Source organism: Gymnogyps californianus, chromosome 1, assembly GCF_018139145.2.
Source record: "Gymnogyps californianus isolate 813 chromosome 1, ASM1813914v2, whole genome shotgun sequence".
Classification (NCBI taxonomy): Eukaryota; Metazoa; Chordata; class Aves; order Accipitriformes; family Cathartidae; genus Gymnogyps; species Gymnogyps californianus.
The window spans coordinates 53110368-53132447 of record NC_059471.1 but is presented as its reverse complement, the minus strand read 5'-3'; positions in this window follow the sequence as shown (position 1 = coordinate 53132447).

The window sequence follows — 22080 nt, the reverse complement described above, 5'->3', positions numbered from 1 at the left end:
GAAGTACACAGGCACTTTCTTTCTCATTTCCCCATAATGCCCAGCTCTCCCTTCACGGTCCTCCCAGACCCTGATCCATCATGTGGCCTCCTCCGCCCCCACATCGCTGTGCTGTTCTTATTTCTCTTTTCTTTCCAAACAGTACTTGTGCAACAAATATTCCCATTAAATTCAGAAAATATTTTATTTCTACTTAAAAAAAAAAAAAATCTGAACGACAAATCAGACAGGATGTGCTTGAAAGTCTAGAGCAGCTGAGCAACGTGATGCAAAGCTGTCATTTCCTACACTTCTACCATTCACATTTCAAGTGATCTGTGAAGTATTGTCAGTATGCTGAGGCAACTGTTCTAAGCAAATGACATTGATTCAGCTTCAAGGATGACATGAAAGCATCCAGATGGCATGCATGCTTTACATTATAAACATCAGATAAATTATAACTTAAAAATTCAGAAAGGTGGTCACAGTAACTATTATATCAGTAAATAGGAAAAAATAGATTGGTAATGAGTTTTCAAAATAGCAGTATAGATACGCCTTGTTTGTCTGAGAGTGACGTGTACCATAGGCTATAATTAAGATCTGAAATCTAATCAGACTCAGCTGAAATAATTATTGCCCCTTTCTGAATCTAATATTATTGAAATGAAATAAGAAGGAATTGGGAGATTTTTTGAATCAGCTGTCATACACATCTCCTGAAGAAAGATCCTGTGTAATGAATGAACTGAAAGTAATTTTGAAAGAAATTCTCCGAGGAGGAATTTTCTTATCATCTACAATTCATGTTAGTAAAAGGGGAATGTTATCTTATACTACCAACCAATCCAGTAATTACATTCAAAGGACACTGAAGATTTGTCATTCTGTGCAAAAGTCAAAACTCAGAAGTTCATTCACTTGCAAAACCTGACATTTTGGGGAAGGCAGGGGAAATAACCTAAAAAAAATTGCTCATAAAGAAACTGATGCTTAAGAATAATCTTGTACGGTAGGCAAAAAACACCTTGATGGTAGCAACTACGGAAATATTAATCATAAACCACAAGTCTTGAGGTGTGAGAACTGCAAAGATGTAAAAAAGCTAATTAAGATGTTTCAATGTATATTGAATATCAATGTACCACTGGAAGAAAGATAGTCATATTTTAAAGCTAACTTTTGTTTATTGCGTACTGCAGCCAGTGACAGTATAACCCATGCATTTTTAAACCAAACATCTTCTTAAAGCAAGATTATTCAGACTGAAATGGAACACTTAAAAATATTCTTCTGCAAAATCATTTTTATGTAATTGTTATTAAAATGATTAAGAGCTCTTTGTTTCCAAAGGCTACTCAGTAATGAAAGATTAGTTTAAATGTAGGAAAAATGATTTATTACGGTAGACAGACAGAAGAGCTTTTATAGTTAAACTTTCCATCAATCTTGTAAAATGCAACAATTTCCTACTTTTGACAAACAATTGACTAAGGAGATTACTGGAACTACTTTTAAGTACATAGATGATGTTCAAATAAATTATTTATTTCCTCAAACATTCAACACATGCTGTAGTAATATTTATTATGCATAGCATTAGGAAGACAGTTCAAGAAATTTTACTCATTTTGGATAAGCAGATTAATAGTAGAAAACTTAATGGAATCTTTTGTGTCTATATGGAGGGTAATCTAAAAGGATGTTCTGTCATAAGAGTTCTTACCCTTTCTACCTCAATATACGAAAAATACTACGAAGACAAACTCTTGAGAGCAGAAAGATTTAAATATCCCTTGTGACATCAAAACTAGAAAATGTAGTAGTATTCAAAACTTGAACAAAACCCCCACAAAATATACATATGTACTAGATTTGAATAGCAAGCTTTGGAGCTGCTCAGTTGTTAATCACCAAGGGTGATCAGTCACTTAAAGTTGAAAAAATTCAAATGTTCAAAGAACACATGGGAACATGTTGAAGTGATGATCTTGTTTCCTTCTACGACATAGGGAGTGAATCCATCATTGATAGAGTATGGACAGCAGTACAAATCTACAGTTTATGTTCCTTGGCTTCAGCCTAATTTTAGGCAACTAAACCAGATGCTGAATAACTGTTCTTTGAATATAATCCTCTTTTTCCTAATTTCCATCACAATATTTTGTTAAATCTGGCCAAAGAACACAGATTACAAAAGTGTTCGTAGCATCAAGGGCAAATATGGCATTCCTTGGCTTGCCTTCTCCTTGGAGTAACATTAGCTGACTCAAGTGAGTTGTTTAAATAAATTCATAGTTTTTACTTTTTCTTAGTAGCACCACCAGAATTTTTCTGCCCCAGGGATTCAAAACTCCATTATATTAAGATGGCCAGATCAAGCTGTTTTACCAGGAGAAACAGATTTTCTTATCTATGGCTACAATCCATGGATTTACCTATCATAACACTGTAATTAAGGATTATAAATGCATCAGCATTCTTCGGCTGAAGAACGAAGGAATCTTGTGGGTGGAAGGAAGCCTACTTTTTTTACTTAGGGAAAGTAAATCATTGTAGTATTCCATAAAAACAGTATTTTCTCTTTAGAACAATTAATGCATACTATTTTTCAGTGTAGTAGGAAAAAGCTATATCATGGTAACAAATAAAAAAGAAAAGAAATCCAAATTTTCATAAAGTATATCAAATAACTGGAAACATTGAGCAGTAATAATTTATTCACTGTAAAGATAACGTTAATGAATTTTACTGGCTATTTTTGTGTTCTGAAATTGCAATGGTACCGCGTAAGCTCTGTAATGGAATTATAATACAATACTTGCAATTACCATTTGAGATAAATCATGCTAAACTGACAGTATAAAGAAACATAGTGATGCTAGCTGCAGTATCTCATTTGCAAATTATTATGCAGTAACTACTCTCAGTAGCACTACCTGAGTTCCCAGTCATTCAGTGTTTCAATTTTATGCCCTTTTTCAGGATTTAACACCTCAGCCATCATACAGGGTTGAAATATGACACATATAAGATATATAAAACTACATATTAAACGGGTATTCAAATCTATTTAATTGTGTTCCATTTAGGGAAAAGGATAATGCTTAAAGTTATATGAAACTCTTCTTTTAAAAAAAAAAAAAATCTAGACCAACATGACAAAATAAATACTACTTCTAAGACAGTGTTTGTTTTTCATTACGATGATGACTCCCATAACTCCTCCCTGCCCTTTACTCTCAAGACTGAGTTTTGATGGAAATCTTGCAATTGTGCCAGCATTTGTCTTCTCCACCCAGCAGCCCTCATTTCCTTACTCTCACAATCAGTAAGGATTTCTTGTTAGATTAACCAGCTTCTCAACTTAGTTGTAAAACAGTTCAGCTGAAGCTTCTGAATCTGTTAAATTCAGCTGGGATTGCTTTTTATTATATTTTAAAATTATATTTTGAGAGTTCTTTTTGAAAAATATAAAGCAACGTTACCTCAACAGCACATTCTATGGTAAGCAAATAAGTCATCTATTTAAAATTCAGAATTAGACTACAGAGCATAGGTAGTAGTTCTAATTATATTGTATATATTAACATTTTCTAATTTGATTACAAGATTTAAATTCATAATTGACCTTACTAAGAGAATATATTCCAAAGTATATATATTAGTAAGAGAATTAATCTCAGCATGACAGTCTCTACTGAAGTAAGTAGAGGTGGGGTAAATGGAAGAAAATTAGTTTTGAAAAAAAATAGGGTGAGAACTCTGGGGCTTTTTCTGTGTCTTGTGTTTTCCTGATTTCTGCAAACAGGCCTGAGTCTTTCATTTAGCTTCAAAAAAAAAACCAAAACAACTTCCCTCCCTCCCCTCTATTTGTGGTAATGTTGTGGAATTTATTTAGACCCATTTTAACTTGCAGATCTCAGAGTTAAGGAAGGATTTAACATTTGTGAAGTTTGAACATCATTTGGCTGTGACAATATTTATAGCTTTGAATAGTCATCACAAAAGGAGAGTGATGATAACTTCCCTACTTGTATTACAGAAGCTTTGATCAGTGTCCAGCAAATGCTTTTTACAGTATCCTAAAAACAGTGCTTTGATACAAGGGAGGAAGAGATTCTGTGCAATTCAATTTAGTTTCATGAAACACACAACGTTTAACACAAAGAATTCCAGAGCACCTATTAAATAAAACACAGTGCAAAGCCTTTCCAGAACTACTTTTTTCTGTGGGAAGGAGAAATTTCTTTAACATTCTTACAGTCCATACCCCAAAAATCTGACTTGAGAGGACAGTGAGCAAAACATAGTGGTTTTGATGATAACTTTGAAAATATAATGCTTTTAGGTCAGATTTACTTTGAACACTTTAGCTTTCACCAACACAAAATCTACAGTGAAATACATATAGACTAAAATAATAACGTTGCATTCCACTTCAGTCAGCAGTCTGAACAGCAGGATTTGCACTTCTATGCCAGCAGTGGACACCTTTGAGTTTCATTAACTTCCTGTGAACCTCTGTGTAGAATTAATACATTAAGGATTCACATTCAAAAACCTAGACCGTTCTGGCTAGGCTGTTTGTTTTCTTGTACCATATTGTCTGAGCTGCGATAGCCAGAAATTCCTGACCTACAGCTTCCTTCATGTAATCAGCTGTCAGGCTGTTTGATTTAGGACTACTTGATTCAGGATTTCCCCCCCCCCCCGCCCCCGCCTTGGTCTGCTACAGCTCATATCTGTTAATCTCACGGTCTCATTACAAAACCCATCTTTTCTCCTGTGCCACTTTAGAGAGGCTGGATGAAATGCATTAACATGATTGCTCTTTTCTGGTGAGCATACATTTAGAGAGGCAGGTTAATCCACTATGTGGCAAATCAGTATGGATAATCTCACTTATGTCAGGGGAATAAGGGATTAGAATACTTTGGATTGTATTATTTTAATTAAAAAGAAATAATCACTCATAAATCATGTTAGATGAAGTCTAACAAATCTGTTAGGAAGTGCCGAACCAGCCAATATATTGTTATGGAAAGGATGAAAAGAAATGTAGTGACTTCAATATTGTATTCTACATGCATATTGGGATGATCTAAATATTGGTGAATTTGTTTATGCATATTTATTTCTCAAATAGTAATAATTAAAAAAACTTTAAATAAATAACTTCTGTGTGGTAACTAGAGATGCAGTTCATATTTTTCATTCTTCAAGAGCAATATATAATGAAAAAACAACCCTATGCCTTTACATTATTTGAAGATTGAAAGATAAATAACAAGCTTAATTAAAATTACAGTTTCCCATCTCAGCTATAATGGATTGCTAGCAGATTTCATTGCATTTATTTGGATTAAAATGATTATAAAAAATACTAAAGTTTCTGGTGAATCTAATCTGTTATCATGATTATGGAATCGGTGACTCTAAACTTACCTGAAAAAAAAATTAAAGTAGAATAGAATAGAATAGAATAGGACTATTTCAGTTGGAAGGGACCTACAATGATCATCTAGTCCAACTGCCTGATCACTTTGGGGATGACCAAAAGTTAGAGTAAAGCATATTATTAAGGGCATTGTCCAAATGCTTCTTAAACACTGACAGGCTTGGGGTATCAACCACCCCTCTAGGAAGCCTGTTCCAGTGTTTGACCACCCTCTCTGTAAAGAAATGTTTCCTAATGTCCAGTCTGAACCTCCCCTGATGCAGCTTTCAACCATTCTTCCCTCACGTCCTATCACTGGATACCAGGGAGAAGAGATCGGCACCTCCCTCTCCACTTCCCCTCCTCAGGAAGCTGTAGAGAGCAATGAGGTCGCCCCTCAGCCTCCTTTTCTCCAAACTAGACAAGCCCAAAGTCCTTAGCTGCTCCTTATAAGACATGCCTTCCAACCCTTTCACCAGCTTTGTTGCCCTCCTCTGGACGTATTCAAGTACCTTAAATGCATTCAGAGGAGTAGTATTTAAGTGGTTTAGTATTTAAGTACTATTTAAGTGGTTTGATGGACATCTTTAAAATCATTACTTAGAAACTTCTTTCTTGCCACTAGCATCTAAGCACATTTAGCAGGTCAGATAAACCGAAACAAATGTTTGTGGCACACTGCCTCATTTTAGGGCAAAAACCTTGTTCGGGACTACATCCTTGTTGCAACCTTTTTGTCCTTAGCTAGACAAGTTCAATCAGTACAAGAAATTATGTTCACTTAAAAGAAGTGTTAGTGCAATAATTTCTTCCTTATCCAGTGAAGAATTTAATGTTCTTTTTTTTTTTTTTTTTTCTAAATTCAGTTCTAATGCAAAGTGGCTTGTAGGCTTGTAAGTTCTAGCACCCATGCTCATTGCTTTCCATGGAGCTTGCTTTCCCCTCTATAGACAATATAATTATAAGCAATTTCAAAATCTGAGATGAGAAAACTATGGATTTCCCTAGGCCCTTCATTTCTTATTTGAATTTTCTATTATATGTTAGCTTTTTAAAAAATGAACAAGATCAAGTGGTTGATCTATGCTAGACTCTCTTCCTTTTGAAAACAAGGCTACTAATTTATGTACGTAAATAAGAACAAAAACTTATTACCATTCTACCTCTTTACTCAGATATCCAGATAAGAATTAATATAGCTATAGAGCTCATAAGAGATGCAGATATCTGTCAGTACATTTCTCTGTTCTTGTGAAATTTTATATTAAAAAGCCCAATATTTATTTGGGACTCTTTATTTAGAGCCTAACAGGAATAGCATTATGGACTCCCTCAGCTAGCTATAAAGCTGCAATTAGCAATACAAATGGTTTCCTAAATTCTGTTGATATCACTGCTGTGCTTGTCCTCATTTATAATTGGTTTTAAGGTTCAGATAGGAAATAGTTTTCTTTGATGTTTTCACAAGTGGGAAAAAATTATGTGCCTTTTTGTGCATATCTCAACAGAAGGTAAACAATTTTAATAGCCTGTGGGATTGCTAATTAGAGCTAATTGTGGCTTGATTGACCTATCTTGACAGTAAGTACCTTACAAAACTTGCTTTCTTCACAAAGTGAGAATTTGTTTGTATGAGTAACTTGTATGCACTGAACCTCAGAGGCAGAGATGTTTGGCTGTGATCATATGAATTTGTTAATTTATATTTCATAACTTCTTATCTACTTATAAAACAATGGCAAAAACTCAGGCTCATCACTGGTGTATTGAAACACGTACTTTCTTATTCTGTTGCTGCCTACAAAATCAGAAGCTAGCACAAAGTCTTTAGTAAATCAAGATCTGAATATCATGGATAAATTGTTCTCTGTACAAACACAGAAAAAAGTCAAAAGGGAATTATGAAATCCCAAAATCCTTAGGGTAATATAGATGTTCAGTGCAAATGGCTAAGATGAAATTATGGACTTTTCCAGATCAACAGAAAACCTCTCTCTCATTTCACCAGACACAGGGTTTTTCCCCAAATTTTTGTTGTGTTTCTATAAAAAAACCCTGTTGAGTGCTGAATGTTTTCCGTAAGACGTGCATATTGCCATATAGCATTCTGAACTTTTTGAACGTTTTTTGGAACATTTGTATTACTTTCTTTTGACATATCCACTGTTGTGACTGAATGTAGCCCACCCAGCAGTACCACCCAGACAAATGAGACCTGACTTGAACTGACTAAGTTGACTCAGTATGATCTGGATAACAAAGTATGATCTGGACAACATTTTTTTCATAACACACTTGGGCAGCAACCTAGAGAATGACAGAAACTGGACATGTAACCACTAGTTGGCCCCTGGGAGGGAGAAAGTCAAAAAGACCAGCCCAGGGTTATGAGAAGAGCAAAGCCATTGGTGGTTTATGCTGATAGGAAGCGATAGTTAAAACAATAGCCCCCATGGGGGAGAGGGTGACACAATACACAGTATTCGGTGCAGAAGTTGTGCAGAAGTTGAAACCCAAGGAGAGGGACTTCTACCATGTAGGGGCTGAGCTTTGTCCATGAATCAGTTGGAATGAATGCCTTGTTCCACTGGGTCATTGGCTTTGAACTGGTTTCAGCTGGACAGATGAGACTGGAGATCCGATTTGTAGGATGGGTGTATGTGGTGGATTGGCCCTGGCTAGATGTCAGGTGCCCACCAAAGCTGCTCTATCACTCCTCCTCCTCAGCTGGACAGGGGAGAGAAAATATAACGAAAGGCTCATGGGTTGAGATAAGGACAGGGAGAGATCATTCACCAATTACCATCACAGGAAAAAAAGACTCGACTTGGGGAAAATTAATTTAATTTATTACCAATCAAATCAGAGTAGGATAATGAGAAAATAAAAGCTAAATCTTAAAACACCTTCCCCCCACCCTTCCCTTCTTCCTAGGCTCAACTTCACTCCCAAATTCTCTACCTCCTCCCCATCTTGAGCGGCGCAGGGGAACAGGGAATGAGGGTTATGGTCAGTTCATCACACGTTGTCTCTGCCGCTCCTTCCTTCTCAGGGGAAGGACTCCTCACACTCTTCCCCTGCTCCAGTGTGGGGTCCCTCCCACGGGAGACAGTCCTCCATGAACTTCTCCAACATGAGTCCTTCCCACGGGCTACAGTTCTTCATGAACTGCTCCAGCATGGGTCCTTTCCATGGTATGCAGTCCTTCAGGAACAGACTGCTCCAGCATGGGTCCCCCACAGGGCCACAAGTCCTGCCAGCAAACCTGCTTCAGTGTGGGCTCCTCTCTCCATGGATCCACAGGTCCTGCCAGGAGCCTGATCCAGCGCTGGCTTCCCACAGGGTCACAGCCTCCTTTGGGAACATTCACCTGCTCCAGCATGGAGTCCTCCGTGGGCTGCAGGTGGATATCAGCTCCACCATTAACCTCCATAGGCTGCAGGGGGACAGCCTGCCTCACCGTGGTCTTCACCATGGGCTGCAGGGGAATCTCTGCTCTTGCTCCTGGAGCACTTCCTCCCCCTCCTTCTTCACTGACCTTGGTGTCTGCAGAGTTGTTTCTCTCACATCTCACTTCTCTCTCCAGTTGCAATTGCCCTTGCGCAGTGACTTTTTTCCCTTCTTAAATATGTTATGACAGAGATGCTATTACCATCGCTGATCGGCTCGGCCTTGGCCAGCGACGGGTCTGTCTTGGAGCCAGCTGGCATTGGCTCCACTGGACATAGGGGAAGCTTCTAGCACCTTTTCACAGAAGCCACCCCTGTAGCCCCTCTGCTACCAAAACCTTGCCACACAACCCCAATACAGTATAACAGGTGGGTAGCAATCACTGTCCTGCAAACACAACAGTGATTGTTATATACCTGCTATACCCATCCTACCAAGCAAATAAACTAGATTGTATGTCCCTGAATGATGCGGTCTGGCAGCTCTAGCAGCTACCTTACCCAGTCTTCCCATGACAAACTCTCATAAACTGTGTTAAAACCTGACCTGAGTCATTCAATAACAAGCTTTTCAAATAGAAACTGTACAGATTTTGAGGAATGACTAAAAAAGTATTACTAACTTTTAAATCTACTGCCTCTCCCCAACAGAAGAACATATTGGATATAGTATTTCTAGAAAGCATCTGGAAACTATATGGGTTAGGAAAACATTAAAGAAAAATTGAAAATTTTTAAAAAATAATAGAAATCCTAAGAATCTGAAGAATGAAAGTACATGAGCTGTGAGGTGTCCTAAACCAGGTTCAACTCTTGATCCCGAGCTCTTCAAAGTCATTGGAGAATCACAATTCCAGACAGCTAAATAAATACATAAGTAAATAAGTAAGTAGTAGACAAAGTGTGTTTGTATTTGGAAAGTAGATAAGTATACAAAAACATGTGACAAAATTAGGAGGAAAAATATGTTCTTCTGTTAACTTTCCACTAGCTGGAAGTAGAGGTTTCATGATAAGGAGAAAAAATGTGAACTTTCTAAGAATTTTTAAATTAAAAGCCCTGCAGTTTTAATAATTTTCATCAAAATGTAAATTTTAAATAAATTATACTCAACTTGTGTGTGGTTTTGTTTTTATTCTGTTTTTACTAAAGTCATTTTTTTAAGACAGAAAAAAATTATATAAAAATTACAGGCAGACATGGAAAATTTAGAATCCTATTTCTTTAACAGACAATTATTGCTTGATACAATTGTGTATGGCATTTAGGAAAACTTGATTTCTTTCATCCTTTAACTGACAAAAGACCTGGTATTTAAAAATATTTGTAAGTACATTCACTGAGAATATGTGTATGGCTTTAAAAAAATGTAGATGCAGTTTATGTGTAGAATTTGGTGTTGACAAAGAATAAACTAGCTCCTTAAAAAAAATGGAATTACTGAAATGGCCTTTTTGAGAAAAAGTGTGGCGGGTCTGCCTACTGTATCCTAATATCATACAAAGAAATTATGTACTTACATAGCCTTTGACTCCTTTTGGTCAATAAAAAGCATTCGGAATTTAGAAAATGATGTATCTCCTGCAGGCAAGGAATCATCAATTTGACTGCATCTCTGTGAGGTCAGTTATATCCTGAGCCTCCCAGGAAACACTCACAAGCCTATATAGCTTCCTATGATATAATTCCCCATCGCTGCCCTGTCCCAATGTATGGGTCTGTTCTAGAAATGCTTAACAGCTCAGAGCTCACAGCTCAGTGTTTGCACCTAGGAATGAGTAAGTCTGTTCATTATATCTGTTGTGCTATAGTTCAAGTCAAGAAAGATGTATGTAGTTGGCATAGTCATGTTTGGTGTGACTGCAGACAAGGAGCTAGAACATGTATCCCCAAAAAGTCCCCCAAGAAAGGATAGCCTGGGCCAAACTCAACTTAAAAATAAGCATCTGGAACTCAAAAGAAAGAAAAAAAATAACATGCTTCAAAAGTTGCACATTTATAGCTACATTACACTTGAAAATATCTACATAATTTTCATAGCTCATTATGCAGAGGGATTAAGAAGCAAAAATATTTTCAGTTGATAATAAAGATGATTACTGTGTACTATGTTACAGATTTTAAGAACAAGAAAGAGTGGACAGAATAGATATAATCTATTAAAATAATACATATTTAATTTACTTTTTTTTATCCTGTCATGTACATAGTACCTGCATGTTATTTTCTGTGTAATTCAGAAAGGACTCTGAGTTTGTAGGGTCTGAAAAGTGAACTCTTACAGGTTAGCAGGCTCCAGGTAGGTCAAGATTCCTGGAGAATATGTAAAACTGTGAATTGGACCAACTATTTGACACAAAGTACTTCCTTCCATGCAGTTAGCATGAATGATATCACAATAGTAATGTACTCTATTTACTCTTATTGATTTCAACAACTTCTCTGTCCTTGTGTGAGTACCTTTAATACCAGAGAGACAAAGGATGAATATGAGCCTTTAAATAAAAATGAAATATGATAAAGGAGGGAATATAAACTACTGGATGAATTCATTGACTTCAGAATGCATAAATAAATGTAATGATATACTTATAAAGAAAATTCATGGTAAAAAATGAAGAATGAACCATTTTTTCATGTGATCTTTGGGTAGTTAAACTGTATGTATTATTTTAATAATAGCAATACATGAATCTGCTTGGACTTAATTTCTGCGGAAGATGGATGTAAATAGGGGGTTCTCCAAAGAGCTCAGACAATAGGAGCACTGGGAACTGAAGCAGGGATTACAGATGACCAAAAGATGGATCAGCATTTTTTCAAGCTGCCTACATTAAAACAAAGAAAAACAAGTATTCCAGTCCTGTACATAGTGAAGTATCAAAATCCAAATACCTTTCCTGTGTGGACTTAGGGCAAGAATACAAAGAGTAGTCAGAGAGAAATTCTATTTGTCAGGAAAAAGCAGACAAGAAAAAATTTCCCCAGACAATTGAATTATTTTCTTAATTTTTTTGACTGAACTTCTTCATGTCTTGTGCAGATTATCTGCGGGTTTTAAGTCTTAGCCATGTTTGATGGACTAATTTAACTTCATCTTTACATCACCTGCCTTGTTTATCTCCTCCCATTCTTTGGTCCTTTCAACCTCCTTCATTCATTTTATCTCTTCCTAAATAACTTCTCTGTTAAAACCATGTACAGTAATAAATTTTGTGTTCATTTTTCCAGAGGCTACTGGAACATAAACCTGTGGTGACCATGGGATTGGGGCTTTTCATCTGGATTTTTCCAGGAAGCATGCATCTTTATGTAATCCAATGTAGAGGATGAATTGCAGAAAGAAGAGCTTTGAAGTAGTTTTGATATAAATTATAAAAATATTACATTGTCTTAATATGGGCTTATACAGAAATCTCTGAAACTGAAACAGAGTGAATTCTGTAAGGCTTGTAGAAACAAACTGACTGTCAGCTGTGGTATTCTTGTCCATTAGGTACAATTTTACGACAATTCACTCTTACATGATGAGTGACTCAAATGTAGAACTTGTTTCCAGATTTTAGGCAATTGTCAGTTTGAAAAACAGCCAAAAAAGAGCTTATTCACACTGTTCTGTATCTGATGGTGCTGCACAGTTCTGTTCTTTTGCCTGATGACTGAAAAAGCTAACTTGTATATGTCATTATTAGTAAATTTTACAAATATTCTATCCCTTCTGAAATGTCATGTATAAGAAATATTCTTTTCCTGTTCTAGGAGGAGAGAAAAATCTGTGGAATTTTTTGCCATAGTCCTTCAGCTATAGTATTTTCACCAGAAAAATTAGGTAAAATATTATATGAGCTAGTATCAGTTCTAGCAAATGACTACTGTGTAGCAGAGAAACTACAAACTATGTTGTTTTGATGCCTTGAGGGGAGAGCAAAAATAAAACTAAAGAACACAGCTGGACAAGCCTGAAACCTTAAGAAATTTTAAGAGTTGCTACATGATCCTAGTAGTCTTAGAGGTATCACTAATTATCTTATATCCCCATGCCAAAATTAAAAAGCTGGGCTTGTATTTCCAAATTCTTTAAGAGTGACCACAATGCCAACGGTAAGCTGAAAAAACTTATTATCACTGCATGTATCTGAAATGAGTGACTAATTAAAAAGGCCAAATAATGCAGGTGTCCTAAGAAAGACCACTTGTGGGCTGGTATGCATGCAGTAACAGATCCTGAATCATAAAACCATGTAGGTTGGAAGTCATCCTTAGAGATCACCTGGTCTAAATCGTCAGTCAAAGCAGAGCCAATTTAGAGCAGATGATTGCTCTGGGCTATGTCCAGCTGAGTTTTGAATAGTTAAGAACTGAGATTCCACAAACTCTCTGGACAACCCATTACAGTGTTTGACCCCTCTTATGGTGAAAAAACATCTCTCTACAGCTAATGATAATTTTCAGTGTTCCAACTCATCTCTTGTCTATCACTGCACACCTCTGAGAAAAGTTTGTCCCTTCCCTTCCCTTCCCTTCCCTGCCCTGCCCTGCCCTGCCCTGCCCTGCCCTGCCCTGCCCTGCCCTCCTTTCCCTTCCCCTCCCCTCCTTTCCCTTCCCCTCCCCTCTTTCTCTTTCTCCCATTCAGGTGATTGAAGACAGCTAGAAGATCTGTGCTTAGTCTTCTCTTCCTAAGACTGATGAAGCTCAGTTATCTCAGCCTCTCCTCATATGTCCTGCTGAATGCAGAGAAATACAGCATATGTGAGCTAAGGGCTCATGACAAGAGCAAGAAAACTTTTCCAAATCATGATCTTACATTGAGTTGAATTATTAGGCTGTAATATTATACACAATTTGCTACAAGACTGGCAAGGATTTTGACATGACAGTCAGGATTTTGCAAGTGTTTGGTCATCTCAAGCTCTGCAGCACCTACAGCAAACTATTTATACCTCAGAAGAAGTCCTAGTAAACTGTCAGAATTTCAGAAGTGACAGAAAAACTAGCTGAATTACAAAACAGCATCTACAAGGGGAAAAGAATGTGAATCAAAGACCTTGAACGATACTGAATTGTAAGGCAGACAGAGAATTATGCCTGAATAACGCAAGTTGACTGAAGTAAAATTTCAGGCTCCAGGGTAAATCCAAAATTAGAATTCCTAAGATTTCTGAACTGCCTGGGGAAATGACAAGAATACTACATGGCCAAGCACTTGAAATATACACTGTCTCTTTTCACTATAGGATTTTGTCAAAATTCATTTCCTTTGTTATGGTTGTCAAGAATCAGTTCCAACATCTGGTCCGCAACATCCTAAGGACTTGGTTGATTCACCAATGGGTATGCAAACCACTAGTGTGTTGCAAAGCCTGTTGGATATATGCACATCTGTGTCAACATCTGAAAGTTCAACAGAAGGCCGGGGCCCTGAATCACTATAAAAGACTAGGTCAGTGTCATAATGGTGAAAAAAAGTTTCACAGGTACCCTTCTCAGTAGTTATCTGCTCCTATCACATTCATTCTTCCATTCATGAGATTCAGATATTTGCTCTTTGTAACTTCATATCTACCTGAGGTTTTTCAAACATGATGGAAGGACTGGGAAGGCTGTTTTGCCATCTGGGTTCATGTTAGAAGCTTCCAAAGCTGGTATCCCAATTGTTGCAGCTCTCTGTTCCCAGGTCCAGCCATTAGCGAGGCTGAGTGTGTATTGCCAGTAGGCACATGCACAAACACACGTACACAATACATACATACATGGACACATAGCTGTCCACACAGCTGGGCACACAGTCAGAAACACTCAAGCAAATACAGATGACATAAATGGCTTGATCCCATCCCCTTCTCTGGCTGATCAAGATGAAAGTCTGTTAGTGGGAGATACATACATACGTACAATATGGATCCCTCCAGTAACTGGCCTTAGACACTTACTGTCTAAGGATGCCTCAGTGACTGGCCCTTGACCTTCACTCTCCCCAGATACTGGCACCTGAGTGTGTGAACCCCCAAAGCCCACAGCTGCACTCCAGTTTCTGATATCCAGACCCCTTGCACACACCGATGTATACACAGAGACATACACTATGGATCCATCCAGTAACTGCCCTTAAACTCTCTGTCTACCAGGTAGCTGCCCCTTGGATCCTCTTGTCTCCAGTTGCCTTGTACACAGACCCTCACAAACAAATGGATTTCCAGTTAACCCAGAGACACCACAGTCTGTCTAGTAGTTGCCTTGGACCTTCTGGTCCATCCAGTAATCAACTTGCAGACCCTCTGGTCTTTCCAGTACTCAGCCTGGACTTGTGGCTGCTTCAATACCTGGCTCCCAGGCCTCCTATCCTACTTGCTAGCTAGTCTGACTTGATATTTGCTTTGAATCGATAGAGCTGTACAAACCCTTGGGGAGCATGCAGGGGAAGGGGGAGCAGGGAGGAACAAAAAGATGAGTAGGCAGAAAAGGGTATGAAAGGGACTGGTTGTATGTAAAACGAGGCCTTCAGGAACAGACTGCTCCAGTGTGGGTCCCACATGAGCCGTAATTCCTGCCAGGAGTCTGCTCCAGCATGGGCTCTCCACAGGCTGAAACTTCCTTCAGGGCACATCCATGTGCTGCACTGTGGGGTCCTCCATGGGCTGCAGGTGGATATCTGCTCCACCGTGGACCTCCATGGGCTGCAGGGGGACAACCTGCCTCACCATGGTCTTTTTCACAGGTTGCAGGTGAATTTCTGCCCTGGCACCTGGAGCACCTCCTCCCCCTCCCTCCTCACTGACCTTAGTCTCTGCAGGGCATTTCTCTCACATTTTTTCACTCCTCTCTCACAGCTGCCACACAGTGTTTTTTTACACTTTCTTTAATATGTTATCACAGAGGCACCATCAGCATCACTAATTAACTCAGTTTTGGTCAGCAGTGGGTCCGTCTTGGAGCTCGCTGGAACTGGCTCTGTCTGACATTGGGGCAGCTCCTGATCTCTTCTCACAGAGGCCACCCCTGCAGCCCCCTCTGCTGCCAAAACCTTGCCATATAAACCCAATACACCTGCACTGCCAGGTAAACACAAAACCATCTACTAATAATGGCAAAGTCTTATTTGCTGGCCTACAGATTTCACTATAAACAGTATTATCAATTAGATAGGAAGTTTCCATGAAGATCACACAGGCAGACGATAAATACAAGTAAAGATTTATAAAGTTATTTGTTTGCAAAAGGCTATGGTGTAGTCCCTATCAGTTTGTCTCACTCTCCATAGTGCAAGTATCATTGAGCCGATGATAAATACGGTAGAGCCATATGTGATGTTGTTGGTCCACATTAATAGTTTCAAATGGTTTCCACCTTTTTCATGAACTTCTCATGACCAGCCACATTTTCACATCAATTGTAGAAAGTATTTTGTGGGTGAAATCATATATCCTTCCTACCTATACAGTCAGATAAATGAAAATGCACCTTGGAAATAACAAAAGCTTATGATAGACCTCACAGAGGAAGAGAACTTCCCACTTCAATGGCACATGACCATGAACAAATCAAAGAGATTGAGTAGATTTTCTACTCAGACATTGTAATACAATGGCTATGTGTAGATGATTTGGGAATCAAACCAGATTACAGCAGTAAAACAATGTCAATTCCATGTTAAACCTTTGTGTCAACTGTTCTTGTAGCACTTCCACTGACATCAGCAATTCATGATTAAGATAGACTTATAAAGAAGTACATGCTGGTAGATAAGAGTGTTAAATTCAAAAACAGCCAAAGCAGTAGTACAATTTAAATGATGATAGACTGATTTCAGGACTCTGGACTCTATAGTTTCAACACAGGCAATCAAAAGCAAAATTTCTCTTTTTCTGTTCTGATGCTCAAATAATATGCAAAACAGTGCTTTATCTGTACACCAGCTCTACATTTTCAGAAGTTTAAATACTTATGTATATTTACATATATAAAACAGAATCTGAACTCAACCATTAGGCTTGGCAGGCACAGAGTTTTAAAAACAGAAGTGTTCTGATTATGAAAGTTTGGATACAGATTTCAGGGTTGAATATTCAAGAAGACTTGGGTAAGTAGCCCCTATAAGAGCAAGATTAGTAACACAAATATATGCAGTAGATACTCATAAAATACATTAAATTGTTTTGCCATATGTAGTACTTCATATTAATATAACATATTTTTTTATAATGCTTCTCTGCATTAATCAGTTCTTTATACTCTCACTTATCTTGTATCTATTTCTAGATAGATAGATAGATAGATTGAATTACTATACACTTCAAAACATTCTAAAATTGTATTTAGAAAGGAGCATTATGACAATAATGCATGGAAAGAGAGTTGAAACAATAAGCTGTTATTTTTGAACTGTTTACAGAGGACAGTATATAAAACTGTCGTAATGGGGGCATTTACACGTTCACTGTTTATTTGTGTGTATATATATATGTGGAAAAAACAAATATATTTGAATTTGTATAGTGAAATACATGTGTAGTGCAGATAATACAATAACTATTTTACTGCTAGAAAAGGAATAGCATTAAAGCTTTTATGGAAAGAGTTGTTAAGGCTTTTTAAGTAAAACTGAAAGCTAACTTCACCAAGCTATTTGTAGAAAGAATGTTCTGTCCTGTGGGTTCTGTGTCAAGAAGCAAAAGCAATCATCTCAATTGAATTTTCTATTGTTTTTATTCCTGTTGCCTTGACATCCTGTATTAGCTGTTTGTGGTATTATATATTCCCCTATGATAGATGAAGGGGCATTCTGGGATGATTATTTTCTTTAACTAAAAAAAAAAAAAAAAGGAAAGAAAAAAAAAACCAGAAGAGCCCATTTTCTTTTATTTCCAATAAAAAGGAAAACTGGTAAAGGAGCCACAGCTCTGTTCTTACTTCATGTCACTAGAACGTTTACGGAAAGCTCTTTAAGGAAGGTAGGAAAGGAGGAAAGAAAGAAAGGAAGGAAGAAAGGGGGAGGGAAGGAGGGAACAAGGAAGAGGGGAATGAGAAATGTTATAACTAATCACAACAGAATTTTCCATTACTAATTAATAAATGAGATTAAATCAAGTTCAAATGAAAATAATTTTGTTTTATGGAAAGAAGATAAAAGGTAATTACCAAGACCACTAATCAGCTTTTTGTACATAATTCCTTCCTCACTATGCTAACAAAAATGACTACTTTTTCTAAGGGACAATAAATATTCCAATGTATTATAAAAATAAATACTGATAAGCTGAAGGTTCAAAGATGATCAAATAGGTTCTGAGAATATCGATCAGAATAACTAGATAAATGCTAAAGGAAAAATGTTTTTTGTGTGAACTGTCATGAACTGAATCTTGTTAAAAGAGGTCAGAACTATACAGCTGTATCTACACCACATCTTACCAGTTTCATGAGGACTATCTGGATAGCTATTTGCTATTGACTGCAAAAGTGGCAAAATCTGGTCCACAGGTACTAGAGAATCTCAGTATAGAGTTTTTTCAAAGATCTCTGTATTCCTTGGAAATACAAATGCCACCTCCACAACTTAATCGTCATATTGTTATGTAAGTCCCTTTGTTGGGATTTCACCAAGAAAATCACAATGAACTTAGCTGGAAGATGAGCAGCATGGTTATGCAACTTCCTTTGTTTCTCAGGGCCTGAACTTTCATTCAAAAATAAAATGAATGTGTGTGTGACTTACCTATGGTACCCTGTATCAGTCCAAATATTCAGCATCTTTTTGCATCTAAACAAGTCATAGCAACTTTGGTGATTCACTAATGATGAATTTTCTGAAATCTTTCTTGCAACTCACACTACAGTGATTAGTACTGATGTGAGTAAAATATTAGACTATGAAGTCAAGACAGAATCCCAAATGACTATAAAAATACAGAAAAAAAGTACTTGACCCAAATACTATTGTGACTTTTTAAAATAATCTCATCTGGTTTTCTGAAGGACAAGTAGCATCTCTAAAATTCTCAAGTTTAGTGAATATGGTTTTTATACCTTTATAAGGTGTTTTGATTTTGAAAGAATGACAGCAATGCAATTTGGAGTAAGTATTAAGTACTACTTCACATATTTTTTCTCCTATGAAGATTTGCTTATTCCTTACGTTGGCAGTTCCTAATAATCATTACTTGAGCTCAAGTAGATGAAAACATTAGAATAGACACTGGATCCTACTCATAAAAATGAACTAGTATCAGCTCTAAAAAATAAACTTGAGTATTTAAACAAATTTAAATGGACTGTAGGGAATGAAATCAGTTACCTAAATATTGGCATCTAATACAATTTAGGATAACCTAGGCTATATTGATTACTGCTTGCCAGGTCAGAAAGGTTCAGGTCTACCATAGGTCTTGTGCAATATCTGTCATATAACCTAGGGCATGGCAAATAAAACTGGCACCTGTGTTTAGGCAAATAAATCATAGATTTTGATAAGCCCACACTTCCTTAGGCACTTGGAATGGGATTTAATCTCTCAGTTTATGTTACTTTACTAGTCTAAGCTAGACTTCTTCTTCCACATTATATTCAGTAGACAGAAGGACTTCCAGATAACCACTGAGAGGTGCATCCCTAAGAGAGCTGCAATGAACTGCTCTCTACAGATGCCAGAATCTCTCCATTGATTATACAGGTAACCCAAACAGCTGGCTTAGAATATGTGTATGATTCAACTCACTCCTAATTTTAGGTGTCTGCCTGCACATTCAGCATTTTGGTACTCATTTAGTCACTGGATTTCCAGTCATTAGGGCTTCATTCGGTTGTCCAAATTTACATATCTACTGTGGTCTCTCGGATATGCTGTGGCATTTATTTCAGTCCTTTGCAAAAGCTTTGATTAGCCAGGTGTCCTGGTTTCAGCTGGAATAGAGTTAATTCTCTTCCTAGTAGCTGATATAGTACTGTGTTTTGGATTTAGGGTGAGAATAATGTTGATAACACACTGATGTTTTAACTGTTGTGAGCAGCGCTTACACTAAGTCAAGGACTTTTCAGCTTCTCATGCTGCCCTGCCAGCGAGTAGGCTGGGGTGCACAAGAAGCTAGGCAGGGGCACAGCTGGGACAGCTGACCTCAACTGGCCAAAGGGATATTCCATGCCATATGACATCATGCTGAGCATATAAAGCTGGGAGAAGAAGAAGGAAAGGGGGGACGTTCAGAGTTATAGCATTTGTCTTCCCAAGTAACCGTTATGTGTGATGGAGCCCTGCTTTCCTGGAGATGGCTGAACACCTGCCTGCCGATGGGAAGTAGTAAATGAATTCCTTGTTTTGCTTTGCTTGCATGCGCAGCTTTTGCTTTACCTATTAAACTGTCTTTATCTCAACCCACCAGTTTTCTCACTTTTACTCTTCTGATTCTCTCCCCCTTCGCACTGTGGGGGGAGTGAGTGAGCGGCTATGTGGTGCTTAGTTGCCAGCTGGGGTTAAACCATGACACTCCTTTTTGGCGCCCAATGTGGGGCTCAAAGGGTTGAGATAACGACAGATCTTTGGCTCTGAGACCATGGACTGGTCTGCACAGAAACTACTAAACTGTCTCCAGAACAAGGTGTGAGTATGAAGACTGTCTGTTTAGAACGGTCCTTAGCTTATGATAAGTTTCATAGAATCATAGAAGATCTCAAGTTGGAAGGGACCCATAAGGATCATTGAGTCCAAATCCCTGCTCTTTGCAGGACTAACTAAAACTAAACCATATGTCTAAAAGCGTCGTCCAGACACTCCTTGAACTCTGACAGGCTCGGTGTCATGACCACTTCCCTGGGGAGCCTGTTCCAGTGACTGACCACCCTCTCCGTGAAGAACCTTTTCCTAATGTCCAACCTGAACTTCCCTTGACGCAGCTTCACACCATTCCCTTGTGTCCTATTGCTGGTCAACGGAGAGAGGAGATCAGCACCTCCCCCTCTGCTGCCCCCCTTGAGGAAGTTGTAGACTGCAATGAGGTCACCCTTCAGCCTTCTCTTCTCCAAGCTGAACAAGCCAAGTGACCTCAGCCTCTGCTTGTAAGTCTTGCCCTCAAGGCCTTTCACCATCTTGGTCGCCCTCCTCTACACACTCCAATAGTTTGATGTCTTTCTTATATTGAGGCACTCAAAACTGCACACAGTACTCGAGGTGGAGCCGCAACAGTGCAGTATAGAGTGGGACAATCACCTCCCTCGACCGGCTAGCTGTGCTGTGCTTGATGCACCCCAGGACACAGTTGGCCCTTTTGGCTGCCAGGGCACACTGTTGACTCATAGTCAACTTGCCATCAACCCAAACCCCCAGATCTCTTTCCGTGGGGCTGCTCTCCAGCCTCTTGTCTCCCAATTTGTATATATAACCAGGATTACCCCAACTTTGAATCCACAACCATGAAATTTTGGGGAAAATTCTAGTTGCCTCCAGGCACCAGAGCAGATATCCACACTGCAGCTCCCAGCGTGGAGCAGGTATTTCTCTGCAGCCCCTGGAGAGGACCACACTGGAGCAGATATCCAGACTGCAGCCCATGGAGGACCACATGCTGGAGCAGATGGATATTTCCTGAAGGACTGCAGCCCATGGAAGGGACCCACACTGCAGCATGGGAAAAGTGTGAGGAGGAAGGAGCAGCAGAGAGGAACTGTTATGGGTTGACCACAACTCGCCATTCCCTATCCCCCTGCACCGCTCAGCAGGGTGGGGAGGAGGTTGAAGAGCTGGGAATGAAGGAGGGAAGTTGAGCCCAGAAATGTGGGCGGGGTGAGAGGGAAGGTGTTTTTTTGGTTTTTTTTTGTCTTTGTTTCTCATAGCCCAAGTCTATTTTAACTGGAAATGAATTACATTAATTTTCCCCAAGTTAAATCTGTTTTGCCCATGATGGTAACTGGTAAGCAATCTCTGTGTCTTTATCTCAACCCACAAGCTTTTTCATCCTATTTTCTCCCCCTGTACTGCTGAGGAGGGGGAGTAAAATAGCATCTGGGTGGGAGTTTGGCCCCTAGCTGAGGTTCACCCTCCACAAAGACAAACTTGTCATGTGTCTTGTGAAAGCATTAAAAAAATAGTTCCAAATATCTCATTTCAGTGTTTCACGCTAATGCAGAAAAGAACAGATTTACTGGCTGCCATCAATTCTACTTTGAACTTTTTTTTTTTCTTACAAGTTACCTCACCTATAATCAGTCTATAGTAAAAAAGCA